This window comes from Theropithecus gelada, chromosome 15 (assembly GCF_003255815.1).
Source record: "Theropithecus gelada isolate Dixy chromosome 15, Tgel_1.0, whole genome shotgun sequence".
Classification (NCBI taxonomy): Eukaryota; Metazoa; Chordata; class Mammalia; order Primates; family Cercopithecidae; genus Theropithecus; species Theropithecus gelada.
In genome coordinates, this window is record NC_037683.1 from 42,131,908 (window position 1) to 42,143,687 (window position 11,780).

Sequence of the window (11,780 nt, forward strand, 5' to 3'; positions counted from 1 at the left end):
TATTTAAATAACATTGGACAGGGAAAAGACTTTTAAACCTGCCAGCAAAGATGGAACAAAAAATGAAAACATCAAAGGTTTTATTCTTAATTTTAAAAGTCTGCATCATTCTTAAAAGGCCAAAATTGAACTGGACTAATGAAGAAGAGAGGACCTGGAACAGACCTAGCTAGACTAGCCCAGCCCTCTATCCATTCTACTAAGTAGAGGTTGGTACATCACACCAAGCTCTCATGTATGCTACTGGAAGGTTGATAGGCATATGTAATTTTTTTTCTTGTTTCCATGGCTTTAGGGGTAAATATGCTCTAGAAAAGAATGATCAATCTTGTTGCTTCTGCTTGTAAGTCAGTGGAATGAAGAGCTATGTCCAAGGACACTCCAAACAGTCCTTGAAAGAGACTGCTGCTGTATCCATCTATCATGCATAGACCCAGCCATAAGCACAAGATCTGTAGTCAGCTGGTTCTTTGGGCTTAAACCATAGGCCGATTTCTTTGTTGTTGTTGTTTTTTGTTTGTTTCTTTGTTTGTTTGGGTTTTTTTAATATGTATACTTTAAGTTCTGGGATACATGTGCAGAACGTGCATGTTTGTTATGTAGGTGCCATGCTACCTGCCATGGTGGTTTGCTGCACCCATCAATCCATCATCTACATTAGGTATTTCTCCTAATGCTATCCTTTCCCCAGCACCCCAGTCCCTGACAGCCCCCAGTGTGTAATGTTCCCCTCCCTGTGTCCAAGTGTTCTCACTGTTCAATTCCCACTTATGAGTGAGAACGTGTGGTGTTTGGTTTTCTGTTCCTGTGTTAGTTTGCTGAGAATGATGGTTTCCAGCTTCATCCATGTCCCTGCGAAGGACATGAACTCATTCTTTTTTATGTCTGCATAGTATTCCATGGTGTATATGTGCCACATTTTCTTTATCCAGTCTATCATTGATGGGCATTTGTGTTGGTTCCAAGTCTTTGCTATTGTGAACAGTGCCATAATAAACATATGTGTGCATGTGTCTTTATAGTAACACGATTTATAATCCTTTGGGTATATATCCAGTAATGAGATTGCTGGGTCAAATGGTATTTCTCATTCTAGATCCTTGAGGAATCACCACACTGTCTTCCACAATGGTTGAACTAATTTACACTCCCACCAACAGTGTAAAAGCATTCCTATTTCTCCACATCCTCTCCAGCATCTGTTGTTTCAACCATAGGCTGATTTCTTTGTTTTTTTTGAGACTGAGTTTCACTCTGTCACCCAGGTTGAAGTGCAGTGACACAATCTCAGTTCACTGCAATCTCTGCCTCCTGGGTTCCTGCCATTCTCCTGCCTCAGCCTTCTGAGTACTTGGGACTACAGGCGACTGCCACCACGCCCAGCTAATTTTTTGTATTTTTAGTAGAGACGGGATTTCACCGTGTTAGCCAGGATGGTCTTGATCTCCTGACCTCGTGATCTGCCTGCCTTGGCCTCCCAAAGTGCTAGGATTACAGGTGTGAGCCACAGTGCCTGGCCTGGCTGATTTATTTTTCAGCACTTATTACCGAGCCACTGCCATGAATGATGCATCACCCCACCTGAATACAGAAGTTCCCACAAATGGTGCGTGGCTTAGAATCCATTAGATTGGTCTCCCCAGGTGTCACTCGGCCTGTCTTCACCATATTCAGCCCTTCCCAAACCATGGCCAAGACAGGCCCTGATTTCCTGTACTTCGCCAGCCTGGGGAAGAATGAGCGGTCTTTCCAGTGAATGTAGTGCTGCTTCGGGTGTTCTCAGAGGCCCAGAGGAACTTCATGGCCATGAGGTGGAATCTCTTCTGCTCAAAGCGCTCAATGATCTTGCCAGCCAGGCCACGCTGCACACTGTCTGGCTTGATGGTGATGAAGGTGCACTCAGGTTGGCCATGGTCCAGGAAGCTGGTTGGGCCAGGTGGCAGCTGCACTGTGCTGCGGGAGCCTGTAATTTTTAATTGTTGAGAAAAATATATGGTCAGCACAAATGAACCTTAAAAGTATTCGGCAAAATGAAAGAAGCCAGACCCAGGAGGCTACATGTTGTATGATTCCATTTATATGAAAAGTCCGGAATAAGCAAATCCATAGAGACAAAAGTGAATTAGTGGTTGCCAAGGGCGCGGGGGAGAGGGGAGTGGGAAGTGACTGCTAACATACACAAGATACCTTTTTTTTTTCTTTTTTTTGAGGCGGAGTCTTGATCTGTCACCCAGGCTGCAGTGCAGTGGCGCAATCTCAGCTCACTGTAACCTCTGCCTCCCGGGTTCAACTGGTTCTCCTGCCTCAGCCTCCTGAGCAGCTGGGACTACAGGTACGTGCCACTACAACCAACTATTTTTTTTTCTTCTTTTAGTAGAGACGGGGTTTCACCATATTGGCCAGGCTGGTCTCAAACTCCTGACCTCGTGATCCACCTGCCTTGGCCTCCCAAAGTGCTGGGATTATAGGCGTGAGCCACCGCACCTGGCCTCAAGATATCTTTTGGAGTGATGAGACTATTCAGGAATTAGACAGCAGAGATGATTGCAGAACTTCGGGAATATACTAAAAACCATTGAATTAGATACTCGAAAAGGGTAAATTGTACGGTGTGTGAATTATCTGTCAATTTTTTTCAAAAAAGTATGTGCTGCAAGTCACTTCTGAGACTGGGCTTCAGTACTTCTCAACTGACCCTGCTGTTGTCTCTATAAAATAGTGAGTCAAAAGAACACCCTTCAGGTTCTTAAAGCACAGTACCTGAGCAAGACCCAAGCAAGGAATCTTTAAGTCCTGATGGCCAGGGTGGGTGGGCCAGGAACGTGCTTTCCCCCAATAGGATGCAGGTCCCAGACAGCAGATAGGGCCTCTCCCGTTTGAATAAACTGCCCTGTACACCCACCACCCTGGTTAGGTCTAGCCATGCATCCTCCAAACAACTCAAAAATGTCTGCTTTTAGTTTGCAATTTTCAGCAAATATGTACTGAATCCCCAGTGGGTGGATTTGATCGTCTGTGGTTTCAGAGCATTTCTGAGCTTTTGGTTCCTAAACCATGAGCTTGACCTCACGAGGACTGGGATCCTCTCCCAGAACTCCCTCCCCATCACTTTCCAGCAATTTGTTTCAGCTGGTCTTTCGTTTATCTGGTTCCATGGAAGTGACAGACAGGGCATATCACAGCCAGAAGGAACTTACAGATTAATCAGTCCAACCTCCCCAACTCCAGCCTCCTATGATCCCCATTTAATGGATGAGGTTCAGAGAGGGGAAAGAGCCTTCCTACATCACCCAACAAATAAGTGAGGAAACTAAAATTAAATTTCTGTGTCCCAGTCCCCAAAGCACATGTGGTTTTCACATTCAATTATTTCTGTTGCAATATTGGCCTTAATACTGGCTTCCATTTCCAATTAAATAATCTCTACACTGTGAACACCAAATGGACTGGCACAAGACCAGCACCAAGGCAAGGGTCTTAACCCTTTTGGGATGCTCCTGACAATATTACAGTTGGAAAGCCATGCTCAGGACAGACCCCTTGGGCAGGTACTTTCTCCAACTTACCTATGATTAAGTAAACTTAGCCTTGTTCACAGCAGCAGATAGAATTGGTAGAAGGAACCCAACTATTTGCAGAGCAAATTCTGTGTTCTCATAGAATATTATGCTGGAAAGGAAGCATCTCTCCTCACTATCAGTGCAGCAATTTATTCTATGATGTCAGATGTGCTTTCATTCATTCATTCATTCATTTATTCATTCATTCATTTAATCAACCAACACTTCCTAAACATCTACAATGTACCTGACCCTGTGCTGGACACTGGGACATGGAAATGAGTGAAGCATAAAATTTGCCTTCAAAGAGCTTCCAGTCTACTGGGAGATGTTCCTCTAATGACCAGCCCTGGCTGAGGGGAAGATGAGAGGCAGAGAGTTTATACAGAGCATGATGGAGACACAGGAGAGTCCATGATTCTGGTTTGGGAGTCAGGGAAGGCTTCACAGTGTTGATGACACATCATAAGCTAGATCTTGAATGTTTTCAGTGGCTGAGGAAAAGGGAAAGCTTTTTAGAGATAAGGAACAACAGCACAAAGCATGAAAGTGCATGGCACATTTGGAAAGGAAAGGAGACCAGAGTTTCTGGAACAAGGTGCCTGGAGCTATGCTACCTTGTTCCGTTCCCATTTGCGTCTCCAATAAAATATGGGGTTTTTGGAAATGAGGCCAGGGACTGTGCATTATCCCCTTCTGAATTTACAGCATCTGGCAAAGTGCCCAGCACCTAGTCAAAGCTCAGCAAGTTTTCTCTAAGTGAATGAATTTTCTTTCTCTAAGAGTTAACATGTACTAAGCACTGAGTACAGCTGGTCCTCCATATTGCAGGTTCTGCATCTGTGAATTCAACCAACTGTGGATTGAAAATATTCAGCGGAAAAAAAAGGATGGTGTCTTCTTTACTGAACATGTACAGACTCTTTTTCTTGTCATTATTTCCTAAACAATACAGTATAACAACTATTTACATAGCATTCATGTTGTGTTTGCTATTATAAGCAATCTAGAGATGATTTAAAGCATCTAGGGGATGTGCACAGGTTCTATGCAAACACTACACCATTTTATATCAGGGACTTAAGCATCCTCAAATGTTGGTATTCCTGGAGGGGTCCTGGAACCAATGCCCCATGGATACTGAGGGACGAAGGTATACAGCAGACATTGTACAGAGCGCTTCACACATATCAAATAATGTAAAGCTCACATACATCTTATGAATTTGGTATTATTAGTAATATTAATATTATCCCCCTTTAACAGACGAGGTGGCAAAGACACAGAGGTATAAAATAATTTGTCCAAGATCGCACAACTAGGAAGAAGCCAATCTGGTCTTTCAGGCCAGATCTCTGCCGGGCTGCGAATGTACTCCCCTCTGTGTACTGAATTTCTACCTTCCTACTAGTCTGTAAGCTCCCTGGGGGCAGGGACAACGTCTGTTTCTAGTCCCTGGAGTTTGCTCTCATAAACACTTCCCTGTCGCTGTAGTAGAGATGAACAATGGGAGAGGGGCAGCAGGGGGCCAGATGGTGAAGGGTCTTGACCACCAGCCTCAGGATTCTGAACTTGGTCTTAGAGATGACAGAACTTTTAGCATAAGCCAGCAAATCTCTCAGGAGGTATGTGCCCAGCGTCTTTTCAATCTTAGCGTGGAAATGAGCCTCTCAGTGGACTTTGAAACTAGGACAGACTTGCTGGGAAGGGGAAAGTTGTAACCCAAAGGTCCCTGTGCTCTGCATCAAGGTGGACACAGCCAGATATCAGGGAAGTGGTGAGCAGGGCAAAAGCCCCAATGGGTTAAGGCTTTCTCTGTGTGATAGTCTTAGACATCCGGCTCTTTTCTACGCTCTAAATTTGGAACAACTAGATAGCCACTTCCTCCTAATCAAGATAAGCTCAGGGACGAGGATCCAGGCAATTGTGCTAGGTCATTTAATTGCCTTCCTCTTGGAAACCTTGAGCCAGTCATAGGGAAATTCTCTGACCACGGCAAAGAATAAAGGTCAATGCCTTGTCGCATCCTGATGCCTTTTACAGACCCCAGAGCCACAGGAGAAATCAATTCCAGTCAAAGGAGTTGTAAAACTTTTTTTTTTTTAAAGGGGAGCCAGTATTTTAAGATTTTCCAAGTCATGGAAAAATACACACTAAGAACATGAAAACAACACAAAGTGTCTCATGAAATCTAATCCTCATTGTTGTCCAAACAAGGCCAGGCCAATTTAATAAGGAGGTATGTTCTTTAACCCACCATAAAATGATCTGTTATGAAGTATTAGTGGGAAAAATACTATTACAAGTTATTCCCATTTTTCCTGGCTGCTCACAATTTTGCTATTAACTATGCTTTCCTTTTCAAAGCTTTTTTTTTCTGACTACAAAAGCAACACATATTCATTGTGGGCATTTTGGCAAATAAAGAGAACAAGAAATAAGTAAAAGTCACTGCAACCCACTATCAACAAGTGTGGTTTGGTTTTGTTTTTTTTCCCCAAAAATTAAGATTATACTGCACATAGAATTTTAAATTGTTTTCACTTAGTATTTATCAATAGCATAATCCTATATGCCCAATATTCTTTGAATATGTCATTTTTATCAATTGTATCAGATTTCTCAGTGTGGATGTGCCATAATTAAGCTAGTCACCATCCTGTGGACACTTAGGTTGATTCCAGTTTTATGAGTTTATAAATGAATGTGAGGAATGTCCTTACATAAATATCTTTGTCCTAATTTTTAAGAGTTTCCTTAGGAAGTGGAATTACTAAACAATGGGATATGAAAATGTAAGCTTCACGATGTATTGTCAAATTGTCTTACATTTGTTCAACAAATTTTAATTGAGTGCCCAAGTGCCAGGCATGGTTCTGGGCACTGGAGATCCAGGGGTGAACACAGAGACAAACTCTCTGCCCCAAAGGGCCTTATTCAAATGGTGGTACTGACTTATTTTCCTACCAGCTGTGTATCAGAATGCCTGGCTCCTGATCTCCTCATCAGCATCACGACCTTTTAACAACAATAAATCTTGGACTGGGAGCAGTGACTCACTCCAACAACTCAGGAGGTTGAGGCAGGAGCATCACTTGAAGTCACGTGATATGGTGTGGCTCTGTGTCCCCCACCAAATCTCATCTCGACTTGTAATCCTCAGGTGTCAGAGGAGGGACCTGGTGGGAAATGATTAGATCATGGGGGCAGTTTCCCCCATGATGTTCTCATGAGAGTGAGTGAGTTCTCATGAGAGTGAGTGAGTTCTTATGAGAAATGATGGTTTTAAAGTGTGTCACCTCCCCCTTTGCTCTCTTTCTCTCTCCTGCCACTATGTAAAATATACCTTGCTTCCCCTTCACCTTCGCCATGATTGTAAGTTTCCTGAGGCCTCCCCAGCCATGCAGAACTGTGAGTCAATTAAAACTCTTCTCTTTGTAAATTACTCACCCTCAGGTAGTTCTTTATAGCAGTGTGAAACAGACTAATATACCAGGAGTCCAAGACTAGCCCGGGAAACATAGCTAGACCCTGCCTCTAAAAATAAATAAATAAATAAAAAATTAGCTGGGCATGGTTGTGTACACCTGTAGTCCCAGCTACTGGAAAATAAAGAGAAAGAGAAATAAGTAAAAGGTACTGGTCAGATATTGGTTATGAGATGCTTCTGGAGCTCCAGGGAACGTGACCTCCCTGGTAAGGTGGCTTCCAGAGGAGGCAGCTGTGAGCACCAGCAACCAACACTGCCACAGCTGGTGATAGAGAAGCCTGGCAGAGGGGACCCTGGCAGGGCATGTGCATCTTACCACATGTCAGAGGGACTGGAAGGCCAGAGGGATAGGAGGAGCATGGCTTGGGGTGAGGAGGGCAGTTTTGCAGTTAGCAGAGGTGTATGCAGCTTAAGTGTGGAAAATGCATGGGGGAGAGGGTAGAGATAAACCACAGGAGTCCAGGAAAGATCAAGTAAGTTTAGAGTATGGCAAACACATGCTCCTTACTTTGGCAAGTCACTGTTACCATTCTTAGCAGGTCAGAAACTCTGAGAAATTCTACGACATGGAAACTCGTCTAACCTTGTTCAAATCCACATTTCCTGGGAAATAACAGAGGAAGAGAAGAACAGAAAGGGCATCATGGCAGTCTAAAGGATTAACTCCAGGTAAGAGTAAAAGTCTGGGACTCTGCCAGTCCAGACTTGCAGAGAAGGGGGAGTATTGAAAACATATTCAGGAATTAAAAACAACAGGGCTTAATTGAAGACTGGATATGAAACTGGAGCAAGGGAATGTCAAGGACGACTCTGGAGTTTCTAATTTGAGCCTCTGCATAGTGATGCATTATTCTTGGAGAAGGATTGAGTCTGAGGTCAAATGGGAGGTAGAGGGGAGAAAACTCCAGCAAAGTGTGGAACAGTGGAAAGAGGCCTGGGCTAAAGACTTGGGTTCTCAATCCAGTGCTACCAACAAGTGATTGTATAAGCCTGAGCAGGTCCCTTCCACCCACTGAAACTTGGCTTCCTCACCTGAAAAATGAGGATGATAAGTCATATTCTAACGAGCACACACTGTTGTCATTTTGATCAAATAAAATAATAGAAATGAAAGTGTATCCTAAAGCGTAGAATGCAACCAAAATACAAGAGGATTATTATGATTATTGCTAGCAGTCCTCTGAGGACACTTAATTTATGACTCTCCAAGGAATCAAGTCAGAGCATAACATGAGGTCAACACACCTAGGGACATAAATTTCAGAAGTGGCTGTGTTATAAAACTAATTGCTGTTTCGTGGATTCACTTATAATGATCCCGGCAACATTTTTCCAGGCAGAACAATTTTTTTTTCTCTGTCATTAAGTCTCTCCCTCTTCCCACCCATAATCAATCAGGGCTTTCAACCAGGGTCACCCCTACCCTATCAAAACCTGGTCTCAAGGAAGTATCCATTGATTGGCACTAAAGAAGAAGTGCCAGTAAAGCTTGAAATGCTTCCTTCCCAGGGTTGCTTGTCGCTCTTCAACCAAGGATCAAATCCTCTGCCAAAGGAGACAATGTCTCATGGGGTATTGGGGACACGAGGATCACATTCAAAGTGGTACTGAAAGGAGGGTGTCTCATGGGGGGTTGGGAGCACGAGGATCTCACTCAAAGAGGTGCTGAAAGGAGGGTATCTCATGGGCGGTTGGGGGCACAATGACACATTCAAAGAGGTATTGAAAGGAGGGTGCCTCATGGGGTGTTGGGGGCATGGGGAGCACACTCAAAGAGGTACTGAGAGTAAAACAAGCCAGTCACACAAGAACAAACGTCATATGATTCCACTTACAGGAGGTCTCTAGAGAAGTCAAATTCATAGAGTCAGAAATTGGAATGGTGATTTCCAGGGCCTTGTGGGAAGAAGGAATGGGGAGCTGTTTTTTCATGGGTATAGAGTTTCAGTTTTGGAAGATAAAAAGGTTTCTGGAAAATTCTGGATGGTGGTAATGGTTGCACGATAAACAACATGTGTGTACTTAACACACTGAAGTATACACTTAAAATAATTAAGATGGTAAATTTTATACATATTTTAGTAGAATTAATCATGATCATCATCATGATCATGATGATAAATGGTATTGAAGAAGTTCAGATTCGGGATGCTTGTTTTGGTGCTCTGGAAATCACCCCAGAGAGGGAGCCTGCTACACACACACATGTGCTCACTTGTACACACACACGTGCACGTGCACGCACACACACACACACAGCCCTGCCCAGCCTTCTTCTGTCAGCTAGGCAAGGAGAGCTGAGCCCAGTTATTTGGGCCAGTTTAGGGTTCACTCTGGAGCTTTTAATAGTCAAAGAAATCTTTGTTCTCAATGTGCGACCATTTCTCATCCCAGTGAGCTCTTACATAAGACATATTTTGGATCTAATATATTGGGGAGAAAAAAACCATTACCCATTTTACTCATTTTGAATAAACTAAAAATAACTTCTTCCCATTTCCTGGAGTCAATAAAGACTGTTTAGAAAGGACAGAGGAAAGAAAGACATAGAATATAGGAAAAGAGCCGTGGGCTGGGCACACAGGAGCCTGCTTCAAAACCTGGCTTTCCCCCTCATCTGCTGTGTGACCTTGGGCACATCCCTGACCCTCTCTGGGCCTCAGGCACCTCGTCTATGGAATGAGAGGGCTGTGTTGAGAATTGGAGGTCCCTTCAATTCTCATAGTCTAGTTCATGGTGAGAAGTAGGACTAGGGGTTGAGGCATCTTATTTTGCTAGCCATCTAGTAGATGAATCATTATTATTCCAAAAATTTTCCAAATGAATTTGATGTGATCCTTCTTGGTAAGAAACAGCTAATGACGTCTCTCCTCCCATTCCTGGTCTAGTGTCTAGAAATAGTCTCTGTGAGTAATTTCTACCCACAATCCCCACTTCCTCGACTCCTGCTCCCTCCCCTGCAGTCTGGTTTCCCACTCCCCAGTCCTTTAAAACTGTTCTTGTCAAGGTCACCATAACCTCCTGTGGCTGAGTCCAATAGACATACCTCAGTCCTTTTCTTCCTTGGCCTCTCAGGAACATTTCAACACAGGTGACCACCTTCTCTTCCTTGAGACACTCTCCTCTGTGGGGCCGAGAGGGAAAACAGCCTGCCTTCCTGGAGTCCCCAGGGTCACCACTAGGATTTGAGTGCCCGCCATGTTAGTGCCAAAGTCTGTATGTAGTACAACATGATTTGCGGCCACTTGCTTTCCTGTTGCGCTCACATTGCCACCACACTCTAGATTCACTGGGTGATTCATTTCTTCAGTCATTCAACAATGATTTGTCCAGAGCCAACTATTTCCCAGGCACTATGTGAGACAATGGGAATACGGTAAGGCCAGCATGACCTCTGCTCTCCTGGCATTTATAATCCATTGCAAGAGCCAGGCATCAAATGGGAGAGGGTGAGATCCATGTATAACTACAAATATGATGAGTTCTCGGAAGAAAAAGTGCCCAGGGTTCTGAAAGATGAGATGGGGGACAGACAAGGCATCAGGAAGGAGAGTGACCGGACACCAAGATCTGAAAGAGGGGAGGCAGTGGGCGGGAAGGGCGGGAGTGCGGCAGGCACGGGGGATTGCCAGCACCTTGAAGGGGGAACCTGGGCGACTCAACATCATTACACACCAATAGCACCCTGCATTTCCGAGATGGAAGGTTTGGGAGATGCACATGAAGACGCTGGAGGAGTTAACCCCCACATCGCCCTCCCACCCTCACCCCTTAGGGCTGCCTCTTGTCATCCTTGGACAATGCAAGCTCCAGAAGAAGTTGTAGTTTGGACTGCTGAAGGGTCTGAAAGGAGCCAGGGTGAATGAGAGGACACAGTAAGGTGGGGTGCAGGAAGAGGACAACCCAACGAGTCATCCAGTTATGCTTTAGAAAAAACAGTCCACTGATCTGTGGAGACTGGGGGCAAGGGGTGGGAGGAAGGGTAAATCATGGATGCCTCTTCTTTTGTTAAAAATTATTATTATTATTATTATTATTTTGAGATGGAGTCTTGCTCTGTTGCCCAGGCTAGAGTGCAGTGGCATGATCTTGGCTCACTGCAACCTTCGCCTCCTGAGTTCAAGCAATTCTCCTGCCTCAGCCTCCCAAGTAGCTGGGATTACAGATGAGCGCCACCACATCTGACTAATTTTTGTATTTTTAGTAGAGATGGGGTTTCACCACGTTAGCCAGGCTGGTCTCAAACTTCCAACCTCAGGTGATCCACCCGCCTCGGCCTCCCATGTTTCGTTTTATTTATTTATTTTGTTAGCTTTTATTTTAGGGTCGGGGTATATGTGCAGTTCTGTTATAGAGGTAAATTGAGTGTCATGGGGGGTTGCTGTACAGATTATGTCGTCACTGAGACAATGAGCATAGTACCCAACTCACCCTCCTCCCATCCACTACCTTCAAGTAGGCTCCTGTGCCTGTTGTTCCCCTCCTTGGGTCATGTGTCCTTGATGTTTAGCTCCCACTTACAAGTGAGAGCATGTGATATTTGCTCTATTGTTCCTGCTTTAGTTTTCTTAGGATAGCCGAGGGCCAATTTTTTTGTGTTGACCTTGCTTGGTTCCAACAGGCGTAGAATTAGAAATATTTTTCCAAAAGGGAGAATACAAAATGATTTTCCTCAGTGTTGTTGTTGAGAGCAGGCTCTCCTGGCCTCTTCATTAAGCCCTTGAAGCCCT

At 44.2% G+C, this 11,780-nt stretch overlaps 1 pseudogene; it reads right to left on the minus strand.

Annotated features, from left to right (window-relative positions):
• Positions 1 to 421: 421 nt before the first annotated feature.
• Positions 422 to 8,808, minus strand: LOC112607702 (annotated as a pseudogene).
• Positions 8,809 to 11,780: the final 2,972 nt, after the last annotated feature.